Genomic DNA, 8,029 nt, shown 5'->3' with positions numbered 1-8,029 from the left:
ATGCTGAAGCAAGGCAATCACATGTGTCAAACAGCTACTAAAAGAGAACATTCCAGAGGCATGGGGAAAGTATCAGTTAACCTTGCTATATGTGACGGTGCACCAGAAGGCTGCAATTGCTATCAAGAAAACCCCAAATCCATAATAAGGGACCACCTCTTTGGAGCAGACATTAATTACATCTCTGCAGAGAAGATGGACAGAGAAGTTGAAGAGAGAAGTGCGAATGTTCACAAGGAACACAGCAATTCAATGGCAAAGCCAGGACCAGAATCCTAGTATCCTCATCTCCTGAATAATGATCAGCAACTAGATCATACTGTCAGTTTAAAAAAACAAAAACAAAAACAAAAACAAAAAAATTACAAAAGGATGCAAAACACAGAGTCAGAGGGGAAGTCTCAGTTTTGGGTACTTGGTTACAGGATATTGCCCAGACACAAAGCTCTAGAGTAAACCTGTAACACTTAGGTCTTGCCCTAATTAGTCTGCAGAAACTCAGATCCTCACTGCTAGGCCTCTCTTTGACACATAGTAATTTTCCAGTGGTGCTGTAAGCCTATTGCCGCACCTCATTTTCCTAAATAAATTGGCTTTTCATGGTGACCGTGCCAGCTGAGCTGGCCTTATGTCGCATACCTGCCACATCTGCAGGACGGCGCTGAGCTGCAGCGGGTGAGGTGTCAGCCGCTGGCTCATGCCATCTCACAGCATCTCACAGCACAGCTGGGCTGCAGCACTCTCCTGCTCAAGTTCTGCCCACAGAAGTGGCAGGTTCTCAGAGCTCATGCTGAGCCCAGCACTCAGCTACCGCATTTCTGGCACTCTAAGAGAGGGCCTGAGAGCTGAGCAGTTGTGTGGTGCAGTTGTGAGGGGCAGGGCTCCAGGGGAAGCCTCCACTGTTTGGATTGCCTGCAGGAAGGAAGTGGGATAACATACAACTTGGCAAGGCATCTCAAAGCAGCATAAGAAGCTCCAGTCAACAAGCCTCACATATTTTCTTGGGGGAGAGAGAATGATACTGAGTACAGGAAAAACTACAGTCACACCTCTGTGTACTCTGGGAGCCAAGATCCTGTGTGCTTTGCGCTTGTTTACATAGACTTATCAGCACAGAAGGACACCAGAAAACCCACAGAGGGTATTTACTGTTGTCTGTGAGGTGAGTGACTTGCACAAATAAAGTAACTTGGCCCAAATCCTACAGTTCCATTGGTATAATCACAAGCAGGATGGAAGGATGGGGGTTACGTATCACGTGGCCTTTGCAACAGAAACAGAAAATTGCAGATTGAGACTTATCTTGTGCCACACATCCATTTTGAGAAAGTTTTATTGAAATCAGATTCAGGATTGCAGCACATAAAAATTTGTTGGGGAAAATTCTGAGAGACCACCATAGATGTATTGGGTTTGCATGGCAAGGTTTGAGTAGTGGGGAGGCTACAGGGGTGGCTTCTGAGAGAAGCTGCCAGAAGCTTCTCCCATGTCCGACAGAGCCAATGCCAGCTAGCTCCAAGACTGCTAAGGCTCAGCCCATCAGCAAAGGGGGTGAAAAAGAGCTGCACAGCAGCAGCCAGAGAGAGTAGTGAGAAAATGTGAGAGGAACAACTCTGCAGGCACCAAGTTCAGTGAAGGAGAAGGAGTTCAGGGAGGAGGTGCTCCAGGTGCCAGAGCAGACATTCCCCTGCAGCCCGTGGTGCAGACCATGGCGAGGCAGCTGTACCCCTGCAGCCCATGGCGGTCCATGGGGGAGCACAGATCCACCTGCCGCCCATGGAGGACCCCAAGCCAGAACATGGGGATGCCCAAAGAAGGCAGTGGAAAGTCCATGCTGGAGCAGGCTCCTGTCAGGACTGGTGGACCCATGGATAGAGGAGCGAACGCTGGAGCAGGTTTTCTGGTAGGACTTGTGACTCTGTGGGGAGCCCATGTTGGAGCAGTTCACGAAAAACTGCAGCCTGTGGGAAGGACTCACGTTGGAGAAGTACGAGGTGGACTGTCTACTGTGAGAGGGACCCCACACTGGAGCAGGGAAGAAGTGTGAGGAGCCTCCTGCTGAGGAGGAAGGAGCAGCAGAGAAAACATGTGGTGAAATGACTGCAGCCCCCATTCCCTGTTCCCCTGCACCACTGTGGGGGAGAAGGCAGAGAATTTAGGAATGAATTCAGGAAGAAGAAAGGGGTGGGAGAAAGGTAGTTTAAGAATTAGGTTTTATTTCTCATTATCCTACTCTGATTTGATTGATAATAAATTAAATTAATTTTCCTCAAGTAGAGTCTGTTTTGCCCATGACAGTAATTTGTGATCTCTCCCTGTCCTTATCTCAACCCCTCAGCTTTTTGTTATATTTTCTTTCCCCTGTCCAGCTGAGAATGAGAGTGATAGAGTGGCTTTGGTGAACACCAGGCATCCAGCCAGCGTCGATCCACCACAGTAGGAGACTGAAAGTAGGACTCAGCTGTCCACAGTGCTCTACTAGAATATCATCAGAGGATAATATAACATGAAAACATCATCAAAACTGAGACTTTCCCCTCCAAAAATGCTTCACCACCACGTGTTCATGTTTAATGACTACCATTATCACTGCGTGTCTCCTAGTTTTCCACACAATTTTTCAACCCACACCTGTTTTGAACTAACTTCCCACACCAGCCACTGCTTTTAGCTCACTTCAGGAATAAACAGGTCCTTGTCTAAAAAGCATCACAGCAGTCCTAAACATACGTTCAATTTTTAGCTATTTTCTTTTACCCTCTGTTGTATGTTACCTTTGCATACTGTGCTAGAGCTCATAAAATCTTAACTCCAGAATCAAAGCAAAAAGGCTCTGAATGTTAGGGTGGAACTTTTATTCATCACCAGTCTGTAAACTGTGGATTGGATGTGATTTGCAAATAATAAAAATACAGAATTTGGTTATAATGAGTCTGTAACTTAAATGAGTAAAGTCTTCTTTAAGTCTTGGAATGTGAAAAACACGTGAATAGGAATATTGTTATACGGTGAATCAAAGTGAATAGAGACACAGAAGTCACAACAAATTGTTTTAAAGCAGCATCTCATGACAGCATGCAAAACAACTCGAGTGGCCCTTGTTTTTCTATCTCCATGACTACAAATAATAGAATCATAGAATGGTTGCAAGGGATCCTAAAGATCACCTAGTTCCAAACCCCCTGCCATGGGGTTGGGACACCTTTCACTAGACCAGGTTGCTCAAACTCCATCCAGCCTGGCTTTGAACACTTCCAGGGATGGGGCATCCACAACTTCTCTGGGCAACTTGTGGCAGCGCCTCACCACTCTCACAGTGGAGAATTTCTTCCCAATATCTAATGTAAACCTGCCCTCTGTCAGTTTAAAGCCATTTCCCCTTGTGCTGTCATTACACGCCTTCATAAAAAGTCCCTCTCCAGCTCCCTTGTAGTCCCCCTTTAGATACTGGAAGGCTGCTATAAGGTCTCCCTGGAGCCTTCTTTTCTCCAGGCTGAACAACCCCAACTCTTCAGCCAGTCTTCATAGGAGAGGAGCTCCAGCTCTCTGATCACCTTCATGGCCCTCCCACTGGACTCACTCCAAGAGGTCCTTGTTATGTTGGAGACCCCAGAGCTGGAGGCAGTGCTTGAAGTGGGGTTTCACAAGAGCACACTAGAGAGGGAGAATCTCCTCCATTGACCTGCTGGCCACGCTGCTTTTGATGCAGCCTAGGTTGCAGTTGGCTTTCTGAGCTGCAATCACACACTGCCAGGACATGTTGACCTTCTTGTCAGTGACCACTCCCAAGCCTTTCTCCTCAGAACTACCCTCAATCCATTCTCCACTCAGTCTGTATTTGTGCCTGGGATTGCCCTGACTCAGGTGCAGGACCTTTCACTTGGCCTTTTTGAACTTCATGAGATTCACATGGGCCCACTTCTCAATCCTCTCTGGATGACATCCCTTCCCTCCAGCATGGTCACTGCACCCCACAGCTTGGTGTAATCAGCAAACTTGCTGAGGGTGCACTCAGTCCCACTGTCCATGTGTCTGACAAAGAGGTTAAAGAGCACCAGCCACAGTTCCGACCCCTGAGGGACAGCACTTGTCATTGGTCTCCACTTGGACATTGAGCTGTTTACCACAACTCTTTGAGTGTGACCACCTAGCCAATTCCTTATTCACTGAGTGGTCTATCCATCAAATCCGTGTCTCTCCAGACAAGGATGTCATGCAGGACAGTGTCAAATGCTTTGCACAAGTCCAGACAGATGAAGTCTGTTGCTCTCTTATCCACCAACTCTGTCACCCCATCGCAGAAGGCCACCAAATCTGTCAGGCATGATTTGCCTTTAGTGAAGCCATGTTGGCCATCACTAATCACCTCATTTTTCATACACCTTAGCACAGTTTCCAGGAGGATTTTGCCAGGGACTAAGGCGAGACTGACTGGCCTGTAGTTCTGTGGGTCTTTCTTTTTTCCCTTTTTAAAAATCTTCTCTGTGCTCTGGCCATTTCTTGATTCAAGTGCTGTAATTTATTCACAGTTACTCTCCATGCTCCCTTTAGCCTAAAAAGATCAGTCTAATTGCTCTTCTCTCTATTTCCCTCTTCTCAAAGATTCCAGATGCTCAAACACTCTCCACAACGCCAACCCCTTGGTGTGTATGGAGCAAGAGGGCAGGCTCAGGCTATGACATGAATTTCAATGCACACCAGATCTCTTTAGCCATCCTCTGTGTACATAGTGATATGGGTGTGCAAATTTGGAAGTTACTTTTTAAGCCTTGTGCAATGTTGTGAAATGCAAGCAAAGACTGTGTTTGTGTGCAATGAGTGCTTTTTTGGCCACTTGAAATGTCGTCTCTTCATGTCCATTTGAAACATCACACTAAATCCGCATCTTGGCAAGTGACAGGAGGTGCACAGAGTGGGTGACACCAAATGTCAGTATCGGTGTAGCTGAAGTTTTTTGTCTGGTGACCTGTGAAACATGGCACTGCCGATTGTTCCAGTTGCCTCCCCTGATTGCACCTCACCATTTCTGCTTGCGTCTTTCTAGAGGGGAAATGATTTTCTATTCTGTCCATGACTATCCAGTTTCAGATCACTGTGGCTTTTTTAATTTCTTCTCCTGAAGTCCTTGGCACTATTACCTATTAATTACACCTCAAGCTGATTTTTTCAATATAAATAATCAATTCTTTCAAGTCAGATTTTATTACTTCCTCTATTTTTTCTGGGTTCTTTTCTTTCCTTTTATTTCACATCATTGGTCTCTCATTAAAGACCCAATCTGAAGCTTTTAGTTTCTGTCTCAGTACTTCTTCTTGAAGCCGTTCTTGCTTTTCTATCACCATGACTACAGTTCTTCTCTATGCTCTGGCCATCACCTGTTTCAGCTACTGTAATTCATTGACAACTACTCTTCAGGCTTTCTGTACTCCCTTTAGCCTAACCGAAAGGTTGTTAATCTACATTCTCTCTCACACACACGCACTTAAAGGATCCCATCTTGTTTCTTATTCTTGCCACTGGTTCCCTGCTTTCTCCTTCTTCAGAGGTTTTTCCCTCTTTTACCCCTGTTCCCACTCTTGCTTCCCGTCTCCTGATGCTATCCTGCCACAGTACCTCTAGTCTCCTCCCAGCCTCTGTTCCATAGCCTGCCTTTATTGTGGAAGCTGAATGTGTTGAAGTAATACCAGTTTTACAGGGAGATTTACTTGCACAGAGTCCCTGGCTCCTGAAGGTCCCTTATGAGGTCCATGGCAGATTAGAAAGTTTTTTGAAACCCTAGTGTTTCTGAGTGGCATCCAGTCATTCAGCTCAGAAGTCTCCCTCTCCAGATCTGTCATTCAGACCTGCCCTGGTGATTCTTGGTCTCTGCAGGATCCAGTTTTTCCCTGCAGACAATTGTGTTTTTTCTTGACCACATTTGATTCTGAATTCTTTGGGAATGAGATTAGTGTTTTTGTATTTGCGAAGCACCCAGTCCACCTTTATAGTGCCATATAAATGCTTACCCTATCCTAATTATAGTAGCCAGTGGATTAGACATGCTGTGCTGTACTCAGGGAGGAAGCAGACAGATTTCTGTGCATCACACAAAGTGACAGACTGTGTTTGCTTGCTAATTAAAACATTTCACTGACTTTAGCTTGAGCAATATAAAACCGCCTTGAATAGTCTAAATGTGCCTCTGTTAAGATTTCAGATAAGATCTCTTGCCAGAACTGAGAGGATACCCTGGTAACTGTGACGGTCAGGGTAAAGTGCTGGCTTGGAAGCATGGGAACAGAAAGCAAGACCCTGTCTGTTCCCTTGTCTTCTGGAGTTTAAGGGACAAATATTCCCAGAAAAATCTTTGTGTCTTAAAGGATGAAAAATCTCCATTATTTTTCTGGCTTTGTTGTTGTTACAGGTTCAGAGACCCTTGGTCCTCCTTCCACTGAATTAGCACAGCACTGACTGGATTAATGGTCGCCCCTATTCTGAACCAGGGGAGTTCCCACGGGGCCACAGTGTGTTAATCCTATGTAGCACCCAACTGCCTCTTCGACTGTCTTTTTCTCATAATTATGCAACTGGGTTAAGTATGGATCAGTCTTGTCCCACACTGTTTTATACCCAGCCTCACCAGAACCAGAGTCAATGAGTATCAAGTACATTTATTCAGGTTGTACTTTAATAATTTACTGTAAAGGTGAAAAGCATCAAAATAATCTGGATTGCCATCAGGTCTCTGATCACTGCCTGTCCATTCAGAGCTGGAGCAGGTTGCCCAGAGAGGCTTCAGAGCCTCCATAAATGGGGATTTGCAAAATCTGAGTGGACATGGTCCTGGGCAACCTGCTGTAAGTGACCCTGCTTGAGCAGAGGTTTGCACTAGATCACATCAAGAGGTCCCTTCCAACCCCAGGTATTATGCAACTCTGTGAGTCAAGCCCTATCAGGTTGGTATCACCTACAATCCCTATGTTCTTCCCAGGCAGCAAAGAAAGCTCCTACATGGGATGTAAAGCCCTTTGTCTGAAATCAGACAAAGGGGGGGCGGGGGGGGAGGAGGACCCTTTGTTCATCCTGTAATGAAAATTTAGCTGGAGAATTGTTCTTTTCCTAACCTTATTCTCCTATTCACAATTTTGATCACTAACACTTGGGAACCCAGAGTACAACAAGCTGAATTTATTCATAGTCATAGCATTATGAAAGCACCCTCTGAGGCAGTTTCCTCTCACACTGCCACACCATTGAAGGCAGCCCTGACCTTCGGGGACCACCCTCTTCAGGAATGGAGGGTTATTCAGCCTGCATCCTGTTTGAGAACCACACGCCCCTCCTGAGTACCGGCTCACCGCTGTTTCAGAGTGTTCCCACTGTGGGGCGGCGCTCCCGAAGTGACTGGTTGTGAGAGTGTGACCCACTCTTCCTGGTGGGTGCTGGGTCAGAACTGAGCTCCCTTTGGGTCTACACAGCTAAAGCAAGACTGAACCCACAAACCTGCAGGCAGAGGTGTCAGCAACTTGGCATCAGAAGGAAAACACACCCTTGGGGTATAGCCTTGCATATCATTTGACCTCAGCTAAATACATGTCGGAAGCAGTGATCTGGCTCTCTCTAATCTTTATTCAAGATAATGCCTTTGAAGTCCGTGTATGCTGCAGGCAGGGCCAGCTTGGCATTTTTGCCAAATCGGTGAAACGTTTTGACATCAACTGCTTTCCTTTTCCCCAAAACAACAACTCGCTCTTGTTCTGCTTATTTTAATCCTGAAAAAAACTTCATCCCGTTTCCGTCTCGCTCTGCATTACTATGAGAGAACACCATTGCCACCACAGTTTCTCTGATGCATGAACACACAGGCTCATTGCATACAAATCTCCCTTTTCTCAGTGCCCAGCCCCCTTGGTTTCGGAGCAGCGTCTGCGCTGCGTTTCACACTGATTCCGGTGAGAGACAGGAGAAGGAGTGAGCAGGTTGCAGAACAGAGAACAGACTGTGCTTCATGCTGGGGAGAGTCAAACCAGTCCTTCCTTACAGGGAATAA

The sequence above is a fragment of the Pipra filicauda genome, unplaced genomic scaffold, assembly GCF_003945595.2.
Source record: "Pipra filicauda isolate LSUMZ 115617 unplaced genomic scaffold, ASM394559v2 scaffold142_size1944046_pilon, whole genome shotgun sequence".
In the NCBI taxonomy this organism is placed as follows: Eukaryota; Metazoa; Chordata; class Aves; order Passeriformes; family Pipridae; genus Pipra; species Pipra filicauda.
The sequence above is the reverse complement of the archived record's forward strand: the minus strand, read 5'-3'. Positions refer to the sequence as shown.